This window comes from Oryctolagus cuniculus, chromosome 6 (genome assembly GCF_964237555.1).
Source record: "Oryctolagus cuniculus chromosome 6, mOryCun1.1, whole genome shotgun sequence".
Taxonomy (NCBI): Eukaryota; Metazoa; Chordata; class Mammalia; order Lagomorpha; family Leporidae; genus Oryctolagus; species Oryctolagus cuniculus.
The window spans coordinates 144580388-144597206 of NC_091437.1; positions in this window are offsets into that span (position 1 = coordinate 144580388).

Consider the following 16819-nt stretch of genomic DNA (forward strand, 5'->3'; position numbering starts at 1 on the left):
AATTACACAGAGAAGGAGAGGCAGAGAGACAGAGAGAGACAGAGAGAGACAGAGAGAGGTCTTCCATCCAGTAGTTCACTCCCCCAATTGGCTGCAACTGCCAGAGCTGTACCAATATCAAGCTAGGAGCCAGGAGCCTCTTCCTGGTCTCACATGTGGGTGAAGGGCTCAAGGACCTGTGCCATCTTCCACTACCTTCCAAGACCATAGCAGAGAGCTGGATTGGAAGTGGAGCAGCTGGGATGTGAACCAGCACCCATTTGGGATGTGGGCACTGCAGGCAGCAGCTTTGCCTGCTAAGCCATAGCACCAGCCCCAATACTCATACTTTGGGAAGAGTGAGTTATGTAGAAAAGGAGGTCTGAGGAGACACAGGATGATTGCTGGGCAGAACCTGGGAAAGGGAAACAAGAAATAGATAATCTGAGGGGTGGGCATTTGGTATACTCGTTAAGCTGCTGCTTGAGAACCCAACATCCCATATCAAAGAGCCTGGGTTCAAGTCCAGGCTCCGTGCATGAATCTAGCTTCCTGTTAATGTGCACCCTGAGAGGCAATGGGTAATGGCTCAAGTAATTGGGTTTATGCCACCCATGTGGTTGACCTGGATTGAGTTCTTGGCTCCTAACTTCAGTCCTGGTCCAGCAGTGATTGTTTGGATATTTGGGAACTGAACCCATGGATGGTATTTCTGTCTCTGCCTCTTTATATGTCTTTCAAACAAATAAAAAGTCATACAATTTGAAAACTCCTTTTCATGGAAAGGCTTGAGTAATTGCCATGTGGAAGCATATATGAGAAAGAATTGTTTAATAGTTAGAAAAATTTGGGCCGGCATTGTGACACAGTGGGTGAAGTGAAGCTGCTGCCTGCAATGCTGGCATACTGTATGAGCATCATTTGAGTCCTGCCTACTCCATTTTTGATCCAGCTCCCTGTTAATGTGCCTGGGAAATCAGTAGAAGAGGGCCAAGTACTTGGGCTCCTTCCAACCAAGAGCAAGACCTGGAGGAGTTTCAAGCTCCTGGCTTTGTCCTGGCCTAGCCCCAGTTATTACAGCCATTTGGGGAGTGAACCCAAACCTGATCATTCAACTGATAAGGACTCATCTACAACATTGAAAACAAATGAACTATGCTTCATGTAGCAGCTTAAATTAACCATAGAAGTCAGACAAGAGATTAGAGATGGATTAGATCCATTCAAAAAAGTTCAGAAACAGGCTAGTTGGCCGATAGTGCAGGAACTCTGGACAATGAAATGTTTGGAATATTCTGTTTCTTGGTTGAGATGATGGTTATATGTGTGTGTCCCTTTGTGAAAATCCATCAAGCTGTATGCTGACAATTCTTTATTTTTCTTTATTGTTTTATACTTGATTAAAAATATTAATTAAAAATCTCTAATGCATGGCATGACTTAGTTTTCTTGAATTTGCTGAGACTTGCTTCATGGCGTAGCATGTGGTCAGTCCTAGAGAAAGTTGCATGCACCGCTGAGAACAATTTAGTCTGTGACTGTAGGCTGAATATTTCTATTGATATCTGTTAGGTCAATTTGGTCTATAGTGTCAATTAACTCTGCTGTTTCCTTGCTTCTTTTCTTTTCTGTCAGGTTGATCTGGCCATTTCTGAACATGGGATATTGAAATCTCCCATTATTATTGTATTTGATTCTATATCTCCCTTTTGATTCCCTAGCCAGTTGCCCTGTAATTAGGTGCATATACATTTATAATAGTTACATCTTCCTGTTGAATTGATCCCTTAATCATTATATTGTGCCCTTTGTCTCTTTTTAAGAGGGTTTGTTAAAGTCCATTTTGTCTGATATCAGGATGGCCACACCAGCTCTTTTTTGATTTCTGTTAGCATGGGTTATCTTTTTCTATCCTTTCACTTTCAGTCTGTGTGCATCTTTGTTGGTGAGATGTGTTTCTTGTAGGCAACAAATAGATGGGTTTTGTTTTTCAATCCATTCACCCAATCTGTCTTTTAACTGGAGAGTCGAAGCTGTTTACATTGAAGGTGACTATTAATAAGTAATGACTTTTCCCTGCCTTTTTTCCTCAAATATTCCTATTTTTACTTTGGATTTCCTTTGTACTTTTACTGGGAGATTTCTTCATTTACCTACTTTGGTAGTGATGACCATGTTTCTGTGTTTCTGTGTGTAGCACATCCTTAAGCATCTTCTGCAGGGCTGGATGGGTGGTGCAACATTCTTTCAGTTTCTGTTTGTCATGGAAGGTCTTTATTTTACCTTCATTCATAAATGAGAGCTTTGCAGGGTATAAGATTCTGGGTTGACAGTTCTTTTCTCTATTACTTGTAATATATCTCACCATTCTCTCCTAGCTTTTAGGGTTTCTGATGAGAATTCCACTGTGAGTCTAATTGGAGATCCTCTGAAAGTAATCTGGCATTTCTTTTCTGCACATTTTAGAATCTTTTCTTTATGTTTTTCTGTGGAGGGTTTGATTAAAATTTTTCATGGTGAAGATCTTTTCTGATCATGTCTATTAGGAGTTCTATGTGCTTCCTGTACCTGGATGTCCTTTTCTTTCTCCAAACTAGGAGAAATTAATTATTATTTCACTAAAAAGGCTGTCTAATCTTTTTTCTCTTTCCATGCTTTCAGGAACTCCTAGAACCCTTATGTTGGGTCATTTGATAGTATCCTGTAGATTACCAACAGTGTTTTTTTTTTTTTTTTTCTAATTTCTTGGTATGTTTGGTGTGACTGTATAATTTCCTGTGCTTTGTCTTCTATGTTAGATATTCTTTCTTCTGATTCAGTGATTCTGTTGTTAAGGCTTTCTACAGCATTTTTTATTTGTTCTATTGAATTCTTCATTTCCAAGATTTCATTTTGATTTCTCTTCAAGATCTCAATTTCGTGGGAGAAATTTTCTTTCATGTCATGTATGGATTTCATTAGTTTGTGCATTTGCTTCTGATTACTTCTAAGTAGTCCTATGATCAATCCTTTTCTGGTATTTCTTCAATTTCATCATTTTCACAATCTAGTATTAAAGTGTTGTGTTCTTTTGGGGGTGTCATGTTGTCTTCCTTATTCTGGTTTCTTGAATGGTGCATTTGTTATTTGGCATTTTTTTCCCCTGTGGTGGCTTTTATCTTTGGACTATGTCTGAGTGGATTAATGGAGTGTTTGCCTTCAGGGAATACCTGGAGGCCTGCGGTGGGTATGGCCAAAAAACTCTGTTCAGTGCTCCAGGGTGATGAGGTGTCTGAGGTGACACACCCAGGTTTGGCGTGGTAAATCTCCTCTTTTTTTTTTTTTAAATCATAGGAGAGGTTTGCTCTTGTTTCTTGGTGTAGGCAGACTCAGCTGACCTCTTCTCCTCTAAGGAGACCAGTGCCTAGACACTAACCCCAGTGGGTATATTATTTGTTCACTTTGTCACAAGGACCACACAGAGGATTGGGACTGTCCTCAGTGTATGCTCAGATTCCCCAGCAATGTTCCTCACTAGATAACCAGGGAGCCCTGATCATGCAGAGCCTCCCACAGTGACTGCCCAAAGTTATAGCCATACCCTGAGTCCTCTAACGCAGCATCAGTGCTTTCACAGTCCTAGCACATATGCCTCCCACAGTCATGAGCACCAAGCCCTGTCTGTTCTCCCCAGCAGACTCAGGAGTCTCCACTTGGCTGTTTGCTGGGCATGGACCCAATGTGGCACAGTTATTATATATGTCCAAAATGGTGCCTGCTCTTTATCAGCTTGTTACAAGTCACTGTTCAAGGGTGATTGAGGAGAGAGAAAGAATGCCCCTGCTTTGTTTTTTTTTTTTTCCTCTAGTTTTGCAGGTGCACTATCCCCCACAGGGCTCAAGCCAGATCCCTTTAGGCTCTTCTTGCAGCTTTTTTGCCAGTGGCTTGGGCTGCTGCAGTCTGGTCTTCCCTCACTCTCCAGTGCTGGTGTGGAGGCTCTCAGCTGCTGGGATCCACATAGGTCCACTGTGTCCTCCAATTTGCGTAGTGTTTCCTCTGCTGTTTTCTCCCTAACTCTTCTCTGAGACTTCACTCTTTCCTCTTTTTTAAACTATCTTCTCCTAGACTAGAGCAACAAGCTCCCCCCTGCCACCACCATCTTAATGTGTATTAGAACCCTAACGTGTGTTAGAGAGATGTTTGCATGTATACATGTTATTATGGATTCATTAAAACATTTTGCTAATTAACTGTATTTTTTAAAGATAATTTTATTTATTTGAAAGATTTACAGAGAGAGAGAGAGGGAGAAGGAGAGGAAGAGAGAGAGAGAGTTCTATCTGCTGGTTTACTCCCTAAATGGCTGTAATGGCTGGAGCTGAGCCAATCTGAAACCAGGAGCCAGGAGCTTCTTCAGAGTCTCCCACATAGGTGCAGGGGCCCAAGAGCTTGGACTATCCTCTGTTGCTTTCTCAGGCATATTAGCAGGGAGATGGATTGGAAGTGTAGCAGCTGGGACTCGAACTGGCACCCATGTGGGATGCCAGTACCACATGCTGTGGCTTTAATCCTCTGTGCCTCAGTGTGAGCCCCTGAATTTGATTGTCTTCCTTTAAATCAGTTGCTGAGTGACATTTGTTTATGGAAAAAATTTGTTAAGTAAACACTTTGTTATTACCAAAAGAAAGTAGTATATCCTGGGCAGTAGTCTTGTGGACAGTGGTGCTATGTGCTGGTTTTACCCTCATCACAATCAAAGGCAGTTAAACCAAGAACTGAGTGCTGTTAGTGGATTGCATAGAAGTTGGAGAGGAGAAAGATGGAGCTAGGTCACAGCAATTTCGTGGCAGATAAAGATACATGATCTGTACTGCACTTTTCCTCAGCAACTGAGATGTATGGCAGCGACTGTCCTCATAACTTGTCATCCATCTTTACTGCAATGATCAATTCTCACCAGCAAATCTAAGAGGGAAAGCTACCTATTCCTCTCTCCAGCAGTGATATTGTCTCCCTACCCCTCTCCATCCCTCTTTGGAGAGCAGCAGACAATTGAAAGACTACTATGGTTGATCTAGTATATAAGAGATCAAAAGAGAGAAGAAATAGGAGAGAGAAAAGAGGAGCAAGAGGAAAGGGAAAGAAAAGAAAAGAGTGGAGTAATGCAGAAAAGACATGCAGAAGTTGTCTAGAGGTCAAACGTCAAAGAGAGGCTAGCTAGTGATGACAAGGTGATGTGGTCATAACACTCTCCTATCTTTTTTAAGTTTAACATACACTTACTAAATGCTAAGATCTTCCTAAATGCTATCTGGTTTGTATAATTCCCTTTTAAATTTTAAATTTATAGGAATAAAATTGAGGAGTCAGAAGGATTTGGAAATAGTATGTCTAAATCCTCTTATTCACTAAGATAAATGCTTGTTTTCAGAGCCCATTCATTAAAATAATACTGCAATGTATTGTGAGTCTACAAGATCCCAAGTATGTTTATTTCATCTTAAAGAAATTTTTCTTGTTCCTACTGATTGATACATGGATATGGTTGAGTCTGGTTATCTGTATCCATTTGAATCTGCTATTTATTACTGGCTATGGCCTTATAATTTAGTATGCCAGCCACGTTATGGCTTGGAAGTAGACTGGACCTCATGGAACCACTCCAGTCTGTGTGGAGCCTCTGGTCTCTCTTATCTGGAGTTGTTCCTTCTCTTCTTCCATCCTCCCTACCAGAGCTTAACTGGAACTGAACCAGCCCCCATGGGTAAAGCTAGATCACTGGGCAGATGACCTTGGTCCTTTAATTGCTGACCTTGGTTTAAGAATCCTGACTTTGAGGGAGGATTCTTGTGACTTTTTATTTTAGGCTTATATTTATAGGAAGATTAGATTTTTGTGCTCCTCTTGCAGACACATATAAGGTTTGGCCTGAATGATGGGACAGAATCCCACAAACCAATGAATGATACAAATCAATGGCACTCATATATAAGTGGCGAACTTGGGCTTTTGATTCATGCTTTTGTATCCACAGAAAAAAACGACTACAAAGTTTTTATAAACTAGTTATAGAACAATCACAGCTATCTGAGTGACCACGATATGCAAATATTATACCAGGCAAGTTATGGAGATATAGATATGTGATTTTTTTTTTTTTTGACAGGCAGAGTGGACAGTGAGAGAGAGAGACAGAGAGAAAGGTCTTCCTTTGCCGTTGGTTCACCCTCCAATGGCCACCAAGGCCGGCGCGCTGCAGCCGGCGCACCGCGCTGATCTGAAGGTAGGAGCCAGGTGCTTATCCTGGTCTCCCATGGGGTGCAGGGCCAGGGAGAGCTGGCCTGGAAGAGGGGCAACCGGGACAGAATCTGGTGCCCCGACCGGGACTAGAACCCGGTGTGCCGGCGCTGCAAGGCAGAGGATTAGCCTACTGAGCCGCGGCGCTGGCTAGATATCTGATGTTAATAGCTGGAATAAGCAAACTGTTGAAGTCTCACTGAAGTATCAACACTGTACCAATAAACAACTTTGTGCTGATGGAGTTAATTAAGAAAGGAAGCGGTGGGGCTGGTGCTGTGGCATAGCAGTTTAAGCTGCTGCCTGAAGCACTGGCATCCCATACATACACCCACTGCTCCACTTCTGATCCAGCTCCTTAGTAATGTACCTGGGAAAGGAGCAGAGGATGGCCCAAGTGCTTGGGCCTCTGAACCCACCTGGGAGACCATAAGGAAGCTCCTGGATCCTGGCTTTAGCTTGGTTCAGCCCTGGCTGCTACAGCCATTTGGGTAGTGAACCAGTAGATGGAAGACTGCTCTTTCTCTGCCTCTGCCTCTTCCTCTGTGTAACTCTGCCTTTCAATTAAATAAATAAATGTTGTTTTTTTTTTTTTTTCAAAAAAAGAAAAAGAAAAGAAAAAACAGAGCTGCAAGAGGGCAATCAACTGAGAGATGAATGGGATGATTATTTGGTGCAGGTAAATGATCTTTCCATACATCCAAAAGAGTGATAATTTCCATATAGTTACAAACAAGAAACAATGACAGTTGATGGTTTGTGTCAAGTGTGGCTTCATTGGCCATATGAGGTAGAAATGCCAATTTAAGAAACTTCATATAGGAAACTTGATGGTAGGATTTTCCAAACTTCTCAATGCTAATTCTAAAACTTTAAGACTTGCACCAGGGGATGGGGCCGTGGCACAGTGGGTTAATCCTCTGCCTGCAGCACTGGCATTCTATATGGGTGCTTGTTCTAATCCTGGCTGCTTTGTTTCTGATCCATCTCTCTGCTATGACCTGGGAAAGCAGTAAAACGTGGCCCAAGTTTTGGGCCCCCGCCCCCGTGTGGGAACCCAAGAAGAATCTCTTGGCTCCTGGCTTCTGATCAACCCAGCTCTGGCCATTGTGGCAATTTGGGGAGTGAACCAGTGGATGGAAGACCTTTGTCTCTGTCTCTCCCTCTCACTGTCTGTAACTCTACCTCTCAAATGAATAAAATCAAAAAAGAGCTGCACTAATTTTCTGTTCTTCCACATTTTCCATACCTTGAAAGCATTTTATAAACAATATCTTCAAAGGCTAGTCCTTAGAAAGCCTAGGAACAATAGTTCATTGTTTTCAAAATCATCTGCCTTTTATTTTATGTTCATAAAGTCTCAAGGAGAGAGTCTAGGTGACCTAGTATAGTATAGTATAGTATAGTATAGTATAAAAATGACCTAGTATAGTATAAAAATGACCCTTAGACCTAGAATCATCACTCAAAGCTATAGTTTTGGTTTCACCTTCTATGCAAATGAGTCACCCCTTAGTCCTCAACAAAGTGAGCCCAACTTGAGACTTGTTGACCTAGAAAGATTTCAGGTTTCTTAAAGCCCAGGGAGCAAATGTAGTCCTAAATCCTTTAAACACATCCCTGAAATGCATTTCCCTTTTCTTTTTTTTTTTTTTAAGATTTATTTATTTATTTAAAAGGCAGAGTTACAGAGAGGCGGAGGCAGAGGCAGAGGCAGAGAGAGAAAGAGAGAGAGAGAGAAATAGAAAGATCTTCCATCCGCTGGTTCACTCCCCAAATGGCCACAACGGCCAGAGTTGGGCCAATCAGGAGCCAGGAGCTTCTTTTGGGTCTCCCACACAGGTACAGGGGCCCAAGCACTTGGTCCATCTTTCGCTGCTTTCCCAGGCCATGGCAGAGAGCTGTATTGGAAGTGGAGCATCTTTTACTTGAACCAAAGCCCACATGGCATGCTGGCACTGCAGCTGGTGGCTTTTACTTGCTATGCACAGCTCAGGCCCCTCCCTTTTCTTGAAATAGAATTCCTTCAGAGACACATCAGTTCAACACTCCTGCTTCACAAATGAAGAATCTAAACTTCCTTGGGACTTTGATGTCCCTTGGGCTAAGGTGTTCCTCAGCAGGAAGGACAATAGGGGAATTAAAGTCACCTGATTCACCATTTCTTATGGTGGCATACAGGAACCTGAGAGCACACTGAGTTCTGAGTTCCTCAGCACGAATCAAACTTATGGAAAGTGCCTGGGGGAGATTTTCCAGTTTCACCCAGCTCTACTTACTGTTCTCAAACATACTACTTCATGCGTCAGTACTTAAATACTGTTCCTATATCTCTTGGTAAAAAATATTCAATACAAGCAATTAGGGTTAAAAAAAATCCTCCATCAATCTATTAAGGATTTACTTCTGTCTCAGAATGAAAAAAATAAAGAATCCTATTAACAGACCTTAGATACTGTTACGTTGAGCGTCCCAGGAAATTATGGTTTCACACTTAAGGGTTTCAGAGTAAGACCTAGGGAAAATGCATGGTGTCTCCAAACCTCAGGCAATTGACTGTGGCTGCCAGGATCTCCACAGAAGGAGCTTTTCAATTGGTATATTTATACTTTCTTTACTTAGTATTGATTCTAAATAAGGATAAAACTCATCCTTGATGGGAAGCCTATGAGTAAGAACAGATGAATTCAAGTTTGTTTTATCTTCCCACTCTCCTCTCCCTGGAGCCAAAAAAAGCCATTCCTTTAGAGGCAAACGGGATGTATTCTAGAGCAGCAGCCACAGCTTTCAGAACAACCCAGTGATGAAGAGGCTGGAGATCCTGGCACATCGGTAGAATTTGGTTTGGAGGCAGGTGCAGGGCTTCCCAAACCTTTCATCTGTAAACCCGGAGGAAATAGACCATCTTTAAGATCCACTGTTCTCTGAACTCCCCTGCCCCCTACTGTGTATTGATGTTCAGGCATTCCATTTATCATTTTCTCAACCCCATATACTTCTTCAAATACCTGTTTTTGAGTTACTAAGAATATCATCTCTCTCTCTCCCTCTCCCTTTCCCTGTTTTAGATCTTACAATAGACTGACTTTACCACCAATTTTTGATGATTGACTATAGAATTGAAATAATTTCTAGGTAATTTGCCTTATAGGAGAAATTGTGTGGAGAGAATGAATGACCAAGGTTCAGACATTTTCTGTTCGTAGTTTTGTGTTTGTGTAGTGTGTGTATATGCACATGTGTACAGATTTCAGTTCTTGAATGACAAACAAGTTATTGAATCTTTCTGAATTTCAATTTTCTTCTTTGTAAGATGGACACAGTAATTACCTTGCTGCTTTTTCACCAGGGTGTAATGAATTAATATATGCCTTTTTTTTTCCTTTCTGCTTTATTTTTCCTAATTACTTCCTCAGTTATCCTTGGAAGTTTCTTTACTAGTCATTGGTGGGTATTGCCCTCTGTTTCTCAAAGAACTGCTATGATTCACTTAACTGAAGGTTTCAACTGATAGGGGGAAGTACCAGGCTTAGGTCATTTTTACCCATTGGCCATCTATTGTGGTTATAAGTGATCATCTGAAGAAATGAAGCATTTGATTGTATTCAGGACAACACTGCTGCAGGCCTCTGAAGAGGAAGTAGATAACCTCTCTGCTATCTCTAGTTTCTCTGATACAGTTCTGCAAATAGCCAGGCAGTGATTCCACAATGCCTTTGGCATGAACTTTTCTTATAAGTGTGACTCTGGAAGAACCAGAGAAAAGCTAGAAAAGCAACAACCTAATGACCAGACTTATTCAGATATCACATGTAAAACAGCATTTCTCTGTAGGCACTTTCAGAGTTCATTAGTGGTGCAGGTGTTTGGCACAGCAGTTAAGTCCTTGCCTGGGATACTCACAACCACAATTGGAGTGCCTGGTTTGAGCCTAGGCTGTACCATTTCTGATCCAGCTTCCTGCTGATGAACAACTAGGAAGCAGCAGATGATGGCTCAAGTGCTTATGTCCCTGCCACCCATGTAGGTAGGAATAACCAAACTGAGTTCTAGGCTCCTGGTTTCAGCCAGACCTAGCCCTAGCTATTGCAGGCATTTGTTCAATCTCTGTCTCTCTCTGTCCCCACCCCAACAAATACAATAAAAATAATAAATAAATTTTTTTTTCTAAATGAGAGATCATTAGGCTCCCAAGGAGAAAAAGACTACCCAATAGCTGTCCTTTTCTCATCTCCCTGGAATATAACTTGACATTGTCTCATTATAGTGACCCATATTAGGTTCTCTGCAGACAGGGGCTTCTGTTAGTTTAAGGTTTTAATTTTGTGTTACATTGATTTTTGAGTGCCTTGTTTAGGAGTTGCTTACCTGATTAGTTTATATATTTGTTACTTACCCAAGGTTGTTTGACTCAATTGCAAATAGAAATTGACAGGAAGCCAATATGCAACCTAGAAAAGGTTTACTGAGGGTTTATGCTTGAATGCAATGGAAACAACCCAGAGAGAAGAGGTTCCACCAACTGGCTCTCCAACAGGAGCTGAACAGGTGCTTCTATAGGGTTCAGGCAGCATGGTAGTTCTCCCTCAGCACACTGTGCTTAGTTCTGCACACAGTTCAGTTTTCTGAAAGGTGCTATTGTTTTATTCTTCACACAACACACTCCGAATGGCAGTAGTACTTACTACTGCTGCCCAAGGAGCTTCTCTTATGGATCACTGTGGGCTAGTCTAGGCATGCACACAGATCAGGAAGTAGGCAGTAGGGAGTCTTTGCTCTTAGTTCTGGACACTCCTTGCTTCTGATTGGTTTGGAGCTTGAATTGGATACAGAGGTCAAGTTCTGAATATCTGTCAGGTTGGGTAGGGCTTGATTTAGGGAAGCTTTTGCTATCTTGTCTCCCGTTCATATCTGATTGGTGCTAAGACAATGAGAGCAAGTGCAAGAGTGAGAAAGAGAGACAGAGAGAGAAATTCTAATAAGGAGAGGTGAGGTAAAAATAGGATACAAACTAAGTCATGCTTAGAGGGAATTGATTACCATGGGAAAGAACATGGTTTAATACAAACAAAGAATTCCCACAATGAGTTAGGAAATAACAAGAAAAAATCCCTTCTATTTTAGGCTGATCCATTAATTTACTGAAAAATATAACTATTATTCATTCTTTCTTTCTTTATTTATTTAGCATTAACTCTTTCCCAAACACAGTACAAGGTAAATCACCAAATAAATACAGAAAGGAAGGAAACTTGGTCCCTCTTCAAGTCCAAAATCTAGCCAGTTATTCATTAGAAATGTAGAGGCCCCGGCTTTAGAAGGGATGTGTGCATAGAGCCATGGAGGCATGGAACTTGTGTTCTTTTTATCTGGGTCCAGATATCTGGCTGACGAAGGGTCAATCATGACTGGAATTCCCAAGACTGGTCGGAACTTCCCCACTTCACCTCCGTGGTGATAAGGGCATCTTCATTGTGTTTTACTGGCCCAGAGCTCAGAGAAACATGCAAGCAGTACTTTAGACTTGCAGGAGCTGTGTAAACTGTGTTGCTGAATAAGTCTGGCCAACACAGATGTGCAGGTAGACAGTGAGGATGCTAGCAATTAGAGCTGATCGTTTGTGTACTTTTTATATGCCAGATACCATACTAGCATGTTTAGTCATCAAGATACCCCACAAGTAGTCTCATTATTGCTGCTTTACAGATAAAGAAACTGATGTTTACAGCATATGCTCAAAGATACCAAGTGTCTGACCTGGGATTTACTTCAGTCTTCAAACTTAATTTAAATCCTAAGCCTTAATCATTAAGCTACTGGATAACCAGTACTTCAAGGACATTGTAAGTGGGGTTCACCATTGCAAATAACTTTGAGAGAAGACTGTGCTATAGGTCCAGAAGGTTTGACCAGGGAGTTAACTCTTAGAAAGGGAAGCAGAAGCATGTATAATCCTGGGATAGACATGGCTCTTTGATTTGGGGAAAAAGGAGAAGCCAACTGAGACAAACCTCATTACATTAAGCACTGATTTGCTGCTGGTACATAGTCAGGACTAGGAATGGCATCTTCCTGGTGATCCAAGAGACGGAGTGTTGCATGCTACTGGGGATTCCATTTTGAATAAGGGATGTAGTGATGTTCTCTGAGCCTAAGATTCTCTAACTCTGTACAGTTAGGTATCATTCTCACTATTATAATGTTCCAACATCAGTACCAATCAAATAGGAAAACAGCAGTCATTTTTTGATCAATATGCTTAACACATTTTTATTTTGTTTGTGGGAAACTATAATAAAATGGAACTAGCTTCCAAATGCAGGTTTTACTATAAAATTAAGTGGATAAACACAGTTGTGGAAATTAGAACGTCATAAGCCTTGAGCAAACAGTAGTAAACAAAGTAAACTTTGTCAGTAAGGATATAATTCTGGCCATGGTCAAAGGAACGGTGATTAGGAACAATGTTTCCTTGATAATAACTTTACTACATAGGTAAATATGTGACTCCACATTCTAACTTAAATGCATTTGTTTCCAGTTGAAAATAATCAATGTCCATTTTTATTTTTTGACATCAGTTCTAGAAGACACTAACATAAAAACTTATTTTAAGCTTTCCAAAGAATCATCTTGCTTTTTTTTTTTTTTTTTTTTGACAGGCAGAGCTAGACAGAGAGAAAGGTCTTCCCTCTGCTGGCCCACCCCACAAATGGCCGCTACGGAAAGCGTGCTGGGCAGATCCCAAGCCAGGAGCCAGGCGCCCCGCCCTGGTCTCCCATGCGGGCGCAGGGCCCAAGCACTTGGGCCATTCTCCACTGCTTCCCAGGGCAACAGCAGAGAGCTGGACTGGAAGAGGAGCAATCGGGACAGAATCTGGCACCCCGACTGGGACCAGAACCCAGGGTGCCGGCACTGATTTTTGATGTGAAGGAAGCATGGATTAGGGAATGATACAGAAACCCAATCCTAAATGTTCTGCACACATGGTTTGGATGTTCATGAAAGCTAAAAATGTTTATGCGGTATTTTATTAGAAGTACTGTTGACATTTAACTTGGAGATTTAGAAAATCATACCTATTCATTAAAGGTATGTATATATACTACTGACTCTTTAAAAGAATACCCAAGTATATATTCTAGCCAACTATGTGAACAAATATGGCTTTAATCTCATAAATTAAAGCTACAAATGCAGTTTGGGTAGCTTTATAGTAAAAAATGATTGTCAAAAAGATGTGGGTTTTATTATTATGGCAGCATAGCCTATTTCTTTAACCCATGTGTTACCCACAGAAACTGTTTGACCAAGAAGAGAACGTAAAGCACCAGAATTCTAATTTGGACTAACTATGAAATAGTTAGAAGAATAATGTTAATTTTGGGTCATTTTAGTTTTCATAAGTAAACAGGAGTAATAACATTCAGTCTGTCTACCTCATATTAGCCAAAATGTGAAAGCATGGCAATAGCTAACAACTGATTAATGATAAAGTCTGGTGTGTGTATCCATCCATGAGCTATTATTCAGCTGTGGAAAGGAATGGAGTACTAATACAGGCAACAACATGGATGAACCTTAAAAAACACTATGCTAAGAAAAAAAAGTGAAGCAAAATGTAAAAGCATGGATATTATATGATTCCATTTGTATGGAAGTCCAGAATAGACAAATCTATGGAGACAAAAGTACATTACTAGTTGCCAAGGGCTGGGGAACGAGGAGTTTGGTGTGACTATTAATGGTCCTGAAGGTTTCTTTTTGGGGAGATGAAATGTTCTGAAATCAGATAATATTGATGATCAATAGACTAAAAGTCTCAGTGTTTATATTTAGTTGTATGTTTTAGAATAGTGTGTTATATTGGAGTAGGTATTGTGGCCCAGTATGTTGAACTGTCACTTGAGACACCTGCATCCCATGTCAAAGTACTTGGATTTTGATGCCACTGCGGCTCCCAATATTTGCTTCTGCTGATGTGCATCCTTCGAGGAATCAAATGATGGCTTAAGTACTTGGGTTCCTGCCACCCACCCACATGGGAGATCCAGATGCCCCACTGAGTGCTGAATCCTGGTCTCAACTTGATACACTTCTAGTTGTTGCAAACATTTGAGGAGTGAACCAGTAGGTGGAAGATTCTACTCCACCCCCATCTGTCTGCTTCTCTCTCTCTCTCTCTCTCCCTCCCTCCTGCCCTCCCTTCCTCACTCCCTCTCTCCCTGTCACTTTGCCTTTCCAATAAGTAAACATTTTAAAAAAGAATGAATTATAAGTGAATTACTTCACAATGAAGTTTTGTTTAAAAAAATTAACAAAAGCCAATGGCATCACTCCGGATCCACTGCATTAGAACCCTATTGTGTGATTAGAATCCCTATGGTTTATAGGTATTTTTGATTCAGACCCCAATAAGAATCTCAACTATGTTAAACCATGCTACCCTTGATAGGACAATATGATACAGACACATACTCACATACATACAAATTTGTGCCTTGCAAGAATAATGCAAGCATCCCTTCATAGTCCTCTCTTATTTGTCTGATTTCAGTCTGCAGTTTCATGTCTTATAAATAGAATGTTGTAAGACATCGTCTAGGCATCATTGAACATGACCATGAAATAGTATCACTGAAAAGCTTTATTTCCATTTTCATGTCAGTCACCTTCTTAGTCCATTCATCAGGAGAAGTTACTTTCCTTTATCAGACTTTGAGCTGAAATATTAAAAAGAATGAAAATGTCAAAAGGATAAAGCTCCTGTAACTATTGTGACTGCATTCAATTTTAGGGTATTTAGAGGAATCTAATAAACTTGGTGAATTGGCTATCACAGTATGCTTTATTCATCTGTGAATTCCAAATATTTGCCTGTCATGAAGTTGATGATCAATAACTTTTTTGAAGTGGACTATTTCTGTTTGTCATGAGAAGAAACTTCAGAGACTCTCTCAATTTACTTACTCCCAACCTCAGTGACTTGTCCGGCATCTCTTGACTCTTTCATTGGAGAACTGAGGTTAGAACCAAAGTATCATGTGTCCTGGACAACTATTCTTTTATCTTAATTGAAACAATCAAAACCTAGCATGATTAAAATAACATTTTTCTTAAAACCAAAAAGCACTCCAAGATCATGGATACAAGCCATGACAACAAACCAGATCGTAAGTTAGGAAGTTCATGGGACTAAAAATCCAAGAATGAGACTACATTTTAGTACTTTGGAGCTTAGGATTTAGTATTTTTATGTTGTCTTCTTTATATTAACTGGATTTCCATGACTCTGTCCCCTTGCAATGCACTTGTAATTATGTAGCAGCTAACATCTCCTCTGGGCCCAGCACATCCCATAATTAGCTGTGTTCTCTCCGCAGTGTATGACTCAACCCCATGCGGTTCTTCTATATCAAAGGCAGGGTGGCCAGATTTTTTAAAACCACAACACTGGAGCATGTAGTGGCAGATGGCTGCATAACCCAAGTGCATCGGGTCCTTTTGAAGAGCAACCTCACCAAAAACAAGCAAACAAACAAACAAAACCAGACCATGAGATTTATTTTTGAAAAAAGGAAAGAACCTTCTTGAGGATGTTTCCAAACACTGCATCATTTGAAAAGAAAAGCATGTTTTTTATTTTTTTCTGGAAGAACTAAAATAGAAGTAAATGAGTTAGAGCTTTGAGGTCAGCCTTGATCAGGAAGAAGGGTACTTCCTGGTCTCTAATCAGAGGCCTGCAGAGGTTTACTTGGTTGAGTGAGGACATCGGGTGTAATGTAGTATGTGGTGTAAAGAACATTGGACCAGGGGTCACAAGACCCAATTTCTTGTCTTTGCTCTGCTGCTAATTAAGTATCTGAAGCTCTCTGAGCCTCACATAATGGAATTCCTCCTGAGATCTCTTATAAAAACCTATATTATAAATGCTAAAATCTTATATTATTAGAATAGCTGAAAAAATAGAGAATGTCAGACTCCCTGCCGCACATACACATTCATCAACATCTACTTTTGAAGAACTCTAGAGAAGGAAACAACTCAGTAGCTGCTCTGGTAAACTTATTATAGGCTTACTGAAATGTACCACCAGGGTGTTCCTTATTATATTAATAATAACACATCAGAATGAAGAACATTTAATTCACTAGAATTCCATAGAGGAAAGCAATGGCATTTTAGGGGGAAAACACTTAGAATGAGAATTGGAACCAATGGGCATAAGTATGAGATTTACTGTTCTGTGTTTTGTAAAGGAATAGATTTTCTGGGACCAGCGCTGTTGTGCAGTAGGTTAATCCTCCGCCTGCTGTGCTGGAATCCCATATGGGCGCCGGTTCTAGTCCCAGCTGCTCCTCTTCCTTTCCGGCTCTCTGCTATGGCCTGGAAAAGCAATAGAGGATGGCCCAAGTTCTTGGGCCCCTGAACCTATGTGGGAGAATAGGAAGAAGCTCCTGGCTCCTGGCTTTGGATCGTCACAGCTCCAGCCATTATGGCCATTTGGGGAGTAAACCAGCAGACGGAAGACCTTTCTGTCTCTTCCTCTCACTGTCTGTAACTC